This window comes from Salmo trutta, chromosome 14 (assembly GCF_901001165.1).
Source record: "Salmo trutta chromosome 14, fSalTru1.1, whole genome shotgun sequence".
NCBI classification, from domain to species: domain Eukaryota; kingdom Metazoa; phylum Chordata; class Actinopteri; order Salmoniformes; family Salmonidae; genus Salmo; species Salmo trutta.
Genome location: NC_042970.1, coordinates 20,704,510 through 20,716,599, shown reverse-complemented (window position 1 = coordinate 20,716,599; position 12,090 = coordinate 20,704,510). Strand labels below are relative to the sequence as shown.

Sequence of the window (12,090 nt, the reverse complement as noted above, 5' to 3'; positions counted from 1 at the left end):
AGTTTGCCCTAAGTTTAAACGGAGTTCCTCTCTCACTATTAAGAGTCTGCAGGTGGAATGGTGATGCGGAGTTTGCAGGGGATTCAGGTGTGTTAAGTTCTTGTGAGGCCCTGTTCTGTGGACAAACCTCTATTGGATAACACTGAGTCGTGACTCATTAAGCCACACCATCCTGAGGCCCTGAAGATGAACACAACAGCCAATGAATGCCTTCTATCTCCATTACACAGCTAATCGCTGCTTCACTGCCATGTAAGACAGGGAAGAAGAGAGGGTGTTATTAGTGGTTTCTATGATATTGTGTGATTCTTACATATTGTATGTTACACAACATGACCAACAGTATGTGGATCCACACCGATCTCGACCAACCATTTCTGTATGGGCCTCGCTTTGTGCACAGGGGCATTGTCATGCTGAAACAGGAAGAGGCCTTCCCCAAACTGTTGCCACAAAGTTGGAAGCACAGAATCATCTAAAAATGTATTGTATACTGTAGCATTAAGATTTCCCTTCACTGGAACTAAGGGGCCTAGCCCGAACCATGAAAAACAGCCCCAAACCATTATTCCTCCTCCACCAAACTTGACAGTTGGCACTATGCATTCGGGCAGATAGTGTGGGTTTGGCATCCGCCATCGTCCATGTAACAGTCGTCGTATGTAATGGACCAAGGCGCAGCGGGTTGAGTGCTCATTTTAACGTTTATTAGAACACTGAAAAAGAACAACAACAACAACAACAACAACAACAACAACAACAACAACAACAACAACAACAACAACAACAACAACAACAACAACCAGTAATGCAGGCTACACACACACAGCTATGCAAAAACATCTTCCCACAAAACCCATACAAAAAACACCCCTCTATATAGGACCTTCAATCAGAGGTAATGAAGAACAGCTGCCTCCAATTGAAGGTCAAACCAATAACCCTAAACATAGAACTAGAAAGACTAGACCAGAACATAGAAATATACTAACATAGAACATAACCAAAAACCCCGGAACACTCTTCTAAACAAACACCCCTCTACATAAACACATAGCCCAACAAACCCCGAAACACTCTAAACAAATACCCCCTGCCACGTCCTGACCAAACTATAATAACAAATAACCCCTTTACTGGTCAGGACGTCACAGTTCATCAGACTGCCAGATGGTGAAGCGTGATTCATCACTCCAGAGAATGCGTTTCCACTGCTCCAGAATCCAATGGGAGCAAGCTTTACACCACTCCAGCCGACGCTTGGCATTGCACATGGTGATCTTCGGCCATGGAAACCCATTTCATGAAGCTCCCGACAAACAGTTATTGTGCTGATGTTGCTTCCAGAGGCAGTTTGGAACTCGGTAGTGAGTGTTGCAACCAAGGACAGACAATATTTATGCAATTTATGCACTTTAGCAGTCCTATTCTATGAGCCTGTGTGGCCTACCACTTTGCATCCTACCACACTTACAGTTGACCCTGCAGCTCTAGCAGGGCAGAAATTTGACAAACTGACTTCCTGGAACAGTGGCATCCTATGACAGTACCACATTGGAAGACACTGAGCTCTTCAGTAAGGCCATTCTACTGCCAATGTTTGTTTGTGGAGATTGCATGGCCGTGTGCTCGATTTTATACACATTTCAGCAATGGGTGTGGCTGAAATCACCAAATCCACTAATTTGAAGGGGTGTCTACATTATTTTTATTTTACCTTTATTTAACTAGGCAAGTCAGTTAAGAACAAATTCTTATTTTCAATGACAGCCTAGGAACAGTAGGTTAACTGCCTTGTTCAGGGGCAGAACAACAGATTTTTACCTTGTCAGCTCAGGGATTCGATCTAGCAACCTTTCGGTTACTCGCCCGATGCTCTAACCACTAGGCTACCTGCCGCCCCTACATACTTTTCCACATGCAAATAGAACTGTACAGGGTTATTATTAGCCTACATACATAGGCTACAGTCAGAAATGGATCTTCATTATTTTTGTTTCTACTGACAGTGGACAGTGGTCTTTGCACAGTGCAAGGTACATGCTTATGAAGGTTGCACTTCAACAGTCATGTGGATGCTGCATTTCCCAGGGACTGTAAACAGTTAACTAACGCTGGCTATCCCAGCCTCCATGCAGTCATGCCTGTTCTCTGCATCACGTCCTGGGCTAAATATAGCTACTGCAGGTAGGATGGTACGCATACTCAGTGGAGCAGGGCTGGTGCATGCTCTTATCCTCCATGTGGGCCTGTCTGCGCACCCACCCCCCCTTCATGCATACACTCAGACACGTGTATAGGCATTGTCAGACACACAAATACACACACTTTCAGACATATTCCTTTTACTTTTGCCACATCCATCGGGACATTGTACCAGCAGTGTTTCCATCTAGCCAGTAAATCCACCAGGATTTGTATAATTATTACAGAAGCTCCCATTAGTCATTCCACTGCAGCACTGCTGTGACGTCATCACCCAGAGACGGTGTGTGTGGATTTGGATTGGAAGGGACGACAGGGCCCGAGGGTGTGGCATAGGGTATCAGTCTTCATTCTCCACAGGGATGATGCAGTCCCAACCTGAGGATGTTTCTCTTACATCACTGAGGTAGCCACAATTTATTTATTTTTTTACATTTATTTAGGACAAGACACACATCACGACAAGAGAGACACCACAACACTACATAAAGAGAGTAGTAAGACAAAAACATAACATGGTAGATGTGTGTCACCCTCCCTCCCTTCACACATTTTTATATGTTTACACTCTTGGCAGGAATTCTGAACAAAATGATGGAGCTAGACATGGCTATTCAAAATGTGATGCTAAATGAGTGCAGAATCCGGAGACGTGCTCTGGGAGCTGCAGTGACACTAAGGGGGAGTAACGGGTGCTTAGCTCTGTTCAACATCACAATTCAGTCCTCCTTCGATCTAGCAGAGACAATGGTGTAATCCATTTCAGATATACTGTTCTATGTACAGTGAGCTTCAAAAGTATTGGGACAATGACATTTTTTGCTGTTGTTTTGGCTCTGTACTCCAGCACTTTGGATTTGAAATGATACAATGGCTGTGAGGTTAAAGTGCAGACTGCTTTAATTTTCATCCATATCGAGTGAACCGTTTACAAATTACATCACTTTTTGTACATAGTGAGAAAGTTACAGACGCATAAATATCCTACCACCCAAAAATGCTAACCTGCCCTGTTGAGAGGTTATCCGTAATCATGGTAGCATCCACATTAATGTAGAAGTGTTTAGAAACATATTCTATTTTTAATAAATAGTAAAAGTGACTCCAAAATGACGCAATACATTATTTACCATTAATTTCTATTGGGCACAAAATCTGAAACACAACCAAAACAAATAGCAAAGCTTGATGTAATCATTGTGTGCTAGAAATATGAGACCAAATACTCAACTTTTAACTACTTTAATACACACAAGTGAATTTGTTCCAATACTTTTTGTCCCCCTAAAATGGGGGGACTATGTACAAAAAGTGTTTTATGTCCAAACGGTTCACCTGATATGAATGAAAATACCCTCAAATTAAAGCTAACAGTCTGCACTTTAACCTCATAGTCATTGTATCATGTTAAATTCAATTCAAAATGCTGGAACACAGAGCCAAAAAACCAAAAAAGAGCCCAATCCTTTTGGAACTCACTTTATAAGCTACTTGAATTAACATGATGGTGTATGAATTTAAAAAACCTGACAACCTCTTAGGCTTGACCTTAGCCTCCTCCAGGAATGCACTCTCCTCTCACTTCCCCATTCAGTGGGTGAGAAGCAAATGGCTTCATATGAAGTCAAACTGGGATTGCAAGTCATTGGCCCTCTGTGTTCTGCTGATCTCGTTTAGCCCAGGGGAGGGCGCTCTAAGCCTGACTGATGGTGCAGAGCAGAGGCGCTAGACTTTTGTGTCTAAGATGTGCCTGTACAATGCAGAAGGCTAATTTGGTTAAGATATGGGTTAATGTAGCTCCAAAGGAGAAGTGGGGAAAACAGTGCAATGAGAAGAAGTACATCAGTGTCTTTTTTAAGCTGCTATCCCTGTCCTCCACTTTCTCCTCTGTCCGTCCGTCTCCTTGGAGGGGGTGGTTGGTGCTGGGACAACAGTGTCTATATGACTCACAGGGACAGAGAGGTGACAGCTTGGCTATGACACTGTCACTGGCCTGCCTTTGGCAGAGAGACATAGAAACAGTCTCTATGATTGCGTTCTGAGGTGACACTGGAATCGAAACAAAACAGACTGATCAGAAATGTATACCTGAAATAAAATGGTGGTGATTTATCAGTGTGTGCGGAGATCGCAGTCACTTGTGAACAGATTATTGGTAATCCAGGTGGGGGGGATTTTTACCAGAGATGCATGCATCATCATTAGACCGGTCAATAGGTGCTTGTACATTGTAAATGTGTCTCTGTATCCATACCTCTGCATGTGTGTGTATGTGGCACCCCCTATGGGGCAGTAGTGGGAATAACTCATGTAGAAACACTAGGTAGTATGCTCCATTTTACATTTACATTTGAGTCATATAGCAGACGCGCTTATCCAGAGCGAATTACAGTTAGTGCATTCATTTTAAGAGAGATAGGTGGGACAACCACATATCACAGGCATAGTAAGTACACGTTTCCTCAATAAAGTAACTATCAGCAAAGTCAGAGCTAGAAAGGGGGGGGGTGAGTCAAGTGCAAGTTCAAGTGTTGGTTCAGCTACGATTCTTTTTTTAGGACGGGGGGTTTAGGTGAGGAGGGGGATTACTTATGATAATCTTTGTAGAGGTAGGGTTTCAGGTGCTTTCGGGAAGATGGGCTGGGACTCTGCTGTCCTTGCTTCAGGGGGAAGCTGGTTCCACCATTGGGGTACCAGGACAGAGAAGAGCTTGGACTGGGCTGACAGGGAGCTGCCCTCCCGTCGGGTTGCGAGGGCCAAGAGACTACAGGTGGCAGAACGGAGTGCTCAGGTTGTGGTGTAGAGTTTGAGCATAGCCTGAAAGTTGGGAGGGGCAGTTCCTCTTGCTGTTCTGTAGGCAAGCACCATGCTCTTGTAGTGGATGCAAGCTTCAACTTGTAGTGGATGTAAGCTTCGAGTGCAGAGGAGCGGGATGACATGGGAGAACTTGGGAAGGTTGAAAACCAGGCGGGCTGCAGCGTTCTGGATAAGTTGCAGGGGTTTGATGGCACAAGCGGGGAGCCCAGCCAACAGCGAGTTGCAGTAGTCCAGATGGGAGATGACAAGAGACTGGTTTAGGACCTGCGCAGCTTCCTGTGTTAGGTAGGGTCGTACTCTATGGATGTTGTAGAGCATGAACCTGCAGGAGCGAGTCACTGCTTTGATGTTTGCAGAGATCGACAGGGTGTTGTCCAGGGTCACGCCAAGGTTCTTTACACTCTGGGAGGGCGACACTGTGGAGTTGTTAACCATGATTAGAGGTCTTTGAGCGGGTAGGCCTTCCCCGGGAGGAAGAGCAGCTCCGTCTTGTCGAGGTTGAGCTTTACATGGTGGGCCAACATCCAAGCTGAGATATCTGCCAGGCACGCCGAGATGCGTGTTGCCACCTGGGTGTCAGAAGCGGGGAAGGAGAAAAGTAGTTGAGTGGCATCCGCATAGCAATGATAGGAAAGACCATGTGAGGATAGGACAGAGCCGAGTGACTTGGTCTATAGAGAGAAGAGGAGAGGGCCTAGAACCGTTAGTGAGAGTATGTGACACCGATCCTCTCCACGGCACCTGGTAGGAGCGGCCCGCCAGGTAGAATGCAAGCCAAGAGTGTGCAGAGCATGAGATGTCTAGCCCTGAGAGGGTGGAGAGAAAGATCTGATGGTTCACTGTGTCGAAGACAGCGGATAGATCTAGCAGGATGAGTACAGAGAAGAGAGAGTCAGCATTGGCAGTGTGGAGAACCTCTGTGACACAGAGTAGAGCAGTCTTGGTTGAGTGACCCGTATTGAAGCCTGACTGGTTAGGTTCAAGAAGATTGTCCTGAGAGAGATAACGTGAGAGTTGATCAGAGACATCATGCTCAAGTGTTTTGGAAAGAAAAGAAAGAAGGGAAACAGGTCTATAATTTTTGACGTCAAATTAGGTTTTTTGAGGAGGGAGCGACTCGGGCCATTTGGAAGTCAGAGGGGACGCAGCCATTGGTCAGGGAAGAGTTGATGAGGGAAGTGAGGAATTGGAGTCGAGCAGGCAGGTTGTTGGGGCGGCCAGACTTCACTAGTCACAGGATTTCATCTGGAGAGAGCGGGGAAAAAGAGGTCAAGGCGTAGGGTACTTCTGTGTGAGTGGGACCAATGGACTCAAAAGGCTGATTGAATGAGGAGCGGATGTCGTCAACCTTCTTTTCAAAGTGGTTGGCAAAGTCATCTGCAGAGAGAGAGGAGGGATGGGGATTAAGGATGAAGGAGAAGGTGGAAAAGAGTTTCCTAGGGTTAGAGGTAGAAGGTATGACATTTAGAGTGATAGAAAGTAGTGAATACAGAGGAAGAGAAGGTAGAGAGGAGGGAGTGAAAGGATGATAGGTCCCCCCGGAAGTATAGTTTTCCAAAATGTTAGTTCAGCTGCCCGAAGTCCTGTTCTGTAAGTTCGCAATGAGTCACTCAGCCACGGAGAAGGAGGGGAGGGCCGAGCCGGCCTGGAGGAAAGGGGACAGTGCGAGTCATAGGATGTGGAAAGGGAGGACAGTAGGGTCGAAGACGCAGAATCAGGAGACAGGAGGGAGAAGGATTTAGCGGAAGGGTGAGATGATACGATAGAAGAGGAAAGAGTAGTGGGAGGGAGAGAGCGAAGATTGCGACGGTGCATGACCATCTGGGTAGGGTAGGAGGAAAGGGAGTGTCACGGTTGTCGTCGGGAAAGGAGGACCAAAATGCAGCAGGATTGTGGATGCTCATCTTGACGTTTTATTTAACTCAAACATATGAACACCAAAATAACAAACAACGAACTCACGATCAACACAACAGTCTTGTAAGGCTTACTCACTCTAAACAAGAAACAGGCAAAACAAGAAACAATCTCCCACCAAATACAAACCCAAACACACCCTAATATATAGGACTCTCAATCAAAGGCAAAGAGACAACACCTGCCTTCAATTGAGAGTCCCAACCCCGATTAACTAAACATAGAAACAAATTCACTAGACAAAACATAGAAATACATGAATATGACACAGTGCCCAAAAACCCCGGAATACATAAATCAAATGCCCTTCTACAAAAACCACCACCCCGAACCACATAAAACAAATACCCTCTGCCACGTCCTGACCAAACTACAATAACAATTAACCCTTATACTGGTCAGGACGTGACAGGGAGTCAGAAAAGGAAACAAAGTATTGATCAGAGGCAAGGCGGGGAAAGAGAGAGTTGGAAAGCAATTCATCGAAGGCAGACGTTGGGAGGCTGAAGTTGCCAAGTATGAAGAGCGGTGAGCTCTCGTCAGGAAATGAGCCTATCAAGGTGTCAAGCTCATTGAGGAACTATCCAAGGGCACCTAGTGGGCGATTAATGACAACAATCTAAAGCTTGAGTGGACAAGTGACAGTGACAGCATGGAATTCAAATGAGGAGATGGACAGGTGAGAGAGGGAGAGAAGAGAAAATCTCCAGTTAGGAGAAATGAGTAGCCCTCTGCCACCATGACGACCAGATGCTCTTGGACTATTAGAGAAAACGTAGTCAGATGAAGACAGAGCAGCTGGAATAGCAGTGCTCCACCCAGCTTGCCTGGCACTGTCGGTGTCACATCTGCTCCACATCTGCTCCTGCCACGCCCTGTAGTGCTCATCCGGTGTCTCCTTGATCTGCTGCCACTTCCACAGTGCTCTCTCCCTCTCTCTCTGTGTGTGTGTGTGATTGTGTGGGCGGAGACAGGTGTGCTGGAGTCAGAGAAGATCCCCACCAGCTGCAAGCTGTTCCATAATCAAGACCTCTACAAATACTCAGTCTTGCCATTTCCACACTGCCAGATCGTAATTTCTGCCCAGTCCATCCATGTTTCTAGCCGTTTGTTCCTGTTGTGCCTGATTTCCGTTGCCTGACCCTGTTTTCCTCTACGCTACAGTTCTGCCCGCTCTGACTCTGGTCCCTGTTTCCAGTCCGACTTCTCGTCAGTCCTACTACTCTGTCCTGGATTCTCCACTCTACGCTCCCTTGGATTCCCCTCCGGACCTGCTTACCCTGTCCCCACACCTCTCGCTCCAGCCTCAGCCTCCGCACCTGGTTTCCAACAATCCGCCCGAGCTTCCCCTGGCCAGCACTCAATTTCAATAAATACCTTGGTTACCTCATCCCAGTCTCCTCGTCTGAATCTGCTCTTGGGTTCACCTGTTCCGCTCCACGTGAGAGTCGGTGGAGTTCACACTGTATGACCAATAGAACATACACTGAGTTTGCTGCTCCGCCCACTCAATCCATTCTATATTTTGTACGTCCTATTGGTCTCCACGGGTAAACTCAGCCCATTTGGCCAGCAAGATCAATCTGTTATGCTGCATTCATAACATCTCGTAAATTCATAAATACGAGCATAGAACTGGGAAAAATCCACTTGAATGCCCCTCCAACTAGTAATTGCTAGTGGGAAACTCACATAGAGACGAGAACATACAGTAAATCAAATAAAATCAAAAAATCTAATAAAATGTTATTGGTCACATACATGTGTTTAGCAAATGTTATTGCGGTTGTAGCGAAATGCTTGTGTTTGTCACGCCCTGACCATAGAGAGCCTTTTATTCTCTATATTGGTTAAATCGGGGTGTGACTAGGGTGGGTAACCAGAGCCAATCTGGGAGAAGTGGGAGAAATTGGAGGAGAGTGAACGGAGTGAGTCAGAGACCGTCAGTGAGTTGAAGGGGAAATTGGAGGAGAGAAATGAGAGAGTTGTTGTGTTGGTGTATGATGCACGACATTCGCCCTAAGGAGCGTGTTATCTGTTTGTCACCTGAGTCAGCTCTCCGTACTCGTCCTGAGGAGCGTGCTAGCAGTCTGGTAAAAACTGTGCCAGCTCCAGGCACCAGGTCTCCAGTACGCCTCCACAGCCCTGTACGTCCTGTGCCAGCTCTCCGCACTCCCCCTTGAGGAGCGTATCATTTGTCCGATACCATGTGTGCCAGCTCTACGCACCAAGTCTCCAGTACGCCTTCACAGCCCAGTACGTCCTGTGCCAGCTCCCCACACTCGCCATGTGAAATGTGTCATCGTTCCAGTACAATTTGTGCTGGCTCTACGCACCAAGTCTCCAGTGCGCCTCCACAGCCCAGGACGTCCTGTGCCAGCTCCCCGCACTCGCCGTGCGAAGTGTGTCATCATTCCGGTAAGATTTGTGCCAGCTCTACGCACCAGGTCTCCAGTGCGCCTCCACAGCCCAGTACGTCCTGTGCCAGCTCCTCGCACTCGCCCTGAAGAGCGTGTCACCAGTCCGGTGCAACCTGTGCCGGTCCCACGCATCAGGCCTCCAGTGCGCCGCCCCAGTCCGGCATGTCCTGTGCCTGCTCCTTGCACTCGCCCTGAAGAACGTGTCACCAGTCCGGTGCAACCTGTGCCGGTCCCACGCATCAGGCCTCCAGTGCGCCTCCCCAGTCCGGCATGTCCTGTGCCTGCTCCCCGCACATTGCCCTGAAGTGCGTGAAGTGCACTAGGCCTCCAGTGCGCATCAACAGTGCAGAGCTTCTGGCAACGGTCCCCAGTCCAGAGCTTCCGGCAACGGTCCCCAGTTCAGAGCTTCCGGCGACGGTCCCCAGTCCAGAGCTTCTGGCGACGGTCCCTAGTCCAAAGCTTCCGGTGACGGTTCCCAGTCCAGAGCTTCCGGCGACAGTTCCCAGTTCAGAGCTTCCGGCGACGGTTCCCAGTCCAGAGCTTCCGGCGACGGTTCCCAGTCCAGAGCTTCCGGCAACGGTTCCCAGTCCAGAGCTTCCGGCGACGGTTCCCAGTCCAGAGCTTCCGGCGACGGTTCCCAGTCCAGAGCTTCCGGCAACAGTTCACAGTCCGGAGCTTCCGGCGACGGTTCACAGTCCGGAACCTCCTACGACGGTTCACAGTCCGGAACCTCCTACGACGGTCCACAGTCCGGAACCTCCTGCGACGGTCCACAGTCCGGAACCTCCTGCGACGGTCCACAGTCCGGAATCTCCTACAACAGTCCACAAGCCGGAGCCCTCCTTTGCGCCGGTGCCCAGTCCAGGCACGGCCTCCAGTCCAGCTCCAAGGCCGGAGCCTTCCTCTGCACCGGTGCCCAGTCCGGGCGTGGCGTTCAACCCAGCTCCATGGCCGGAGCCTTCCTCTGCGCCGGTGCCCAGTCCAGGCACGGCATCCAACCCAGCTCCAGGGCCGGAGCCCTCATCTGCGCCGGTGCCCAGTCACAGTCCACACTGTGTTTTGTTTGAGCACTCCAGAACGTCACGTTTCGTTTGTTCGTTTATTTTTTTGTACTTGCTGTAGTTTCACTTCATAATAAAGATGTGGAACGCTACGTACGCTGCGCCTTGGTCCAGTTCTTACGACGACCGTGACAGTTTTTCTATCTCCGTCAGTGCAGTAATATCTAACAAGTAATATCTAACAATTTCACAACAGATACCCAATACACACAAATCTAAGTTAAGGAATGTAATTAAGAATATATATGGAAGAGCAATGTCAGAGCGGCATAGGCTAAGATACAGTAGAATAATAATAGAATACAGTACAGTCGTGGCCAAAAGTTTTGAGAATGACACAAATATTAATTTTCACATAGTCTGCTGCCTCAGTTTGTATGATGGCAATTTGCATATACTCCAGAATGTTATGAAGAGTGATCAGATGAATTGCAATTAATTGCAAAGTCCCTCTTTGCCATGCAAATGAACTGAATCCCAAAAAACATTTCCACTACATTTCAGCCCTGCCACAAAAGGACCGGCTGACATCATGTCAGTGATTCTCTCGTTTACACAGGTGTGAGTGTTGACGAGGAAAAGGCTGGAGATCACTGTCATGCTGATTGAGTTCGAATAACAGGGTGGTGCTTGGAATCATTGTTCTTCCTCTGTCAACCATGGTTACCTGCAAGGAAACACGTGCCGTCATCATTGCTTTGCACAAAAAGGGCTTCACAGGCAAGGATATTGCTGCCAGTAAGATTGCACCTGAATCAACCATTTATCGGATCATTAAGAACTTCAAGGAGAGCGGTTCAATTGTTGTGAAGAAGGCTTTAGGGCACCCAAGAAAGTCCAGCAAGCGCCAGGACCGTCTCCTAAAGTTGATTCAGCTGCGGGATCGGGGCACCACCTGTACAGAGCTTGCTCATGAATGGCAGCAGGCAGGTGTGAGTGCATCTGCACGCACAGTGAGGCGAAGACTTTTGGAGAATGGCCTGGTGTCAAGAAGGGCAGCAAAGAAGCCACTTCTCTCCAGGAAAAACATCAGGGACAGACTGATGTCCTGCAAAAGGTACAGGGATTGGACTGCTGAGGACTGGGGTAAAGTCATTTTCTCTGATGAATCCCCTTTCCGATTGTTTGGGGCATCCGGAATAAAGCTTGTCCGGAGAGGACAAGGTGAGCGCTACCATCAGTCCTGTGTCATGCCGACAGTAAAGCATCCAGAGACCATTCATGTGTGGGGTTACTTCTCAGCCAAGGGAGTGGGCTCACTCATAATTATGCCTAAGAGCACAGCCATGAATAAAGAATGGTACCAACACAACCTCAGAGAGCAACTTCTCCCAACCATCCAGGAACATTCTGGTGACGAACAATGCCTTTTCCAGCATGATGGAGCACCTTGCCATAAGGCAAAAGGGATAATTAAGTGGCTCAGGGAACAAAACATCGATATTTTGGGTCCATGGCCAGGAAACTCCCCAGACCTTAATCTCATTGAGAACTTGTGGTCAATCCTCAAGAGGCGGGTGGACAAACAAAAGCCCACAAATTCTGACAAATTCCAAGCATTGATTATGCAAGAATGGGCTGCCATCAGTCAGGATGTGGCCAGAAGTTAATTGACAGCATGCCAGGGTGGATTGCAGAGGTTTTGAAAAAGGAGGGTCAACACTGCAAAT

At 47.9% G+C, this 12,090-nt stretch overlaps 1 protein-coding gene across 2 annotated transcripts in view; it reads left to right on the top strand.

Moving 5' to 3' along the window:
• LOC115207603 (protein NDRG3) overlaps nucleotides 1-12,090 on the top strand; it is a 56,549-nt gene that overhangs the window by 17,655 nt on the left and 26,804 nt on the right. The window lies entirely within an intron of this gene.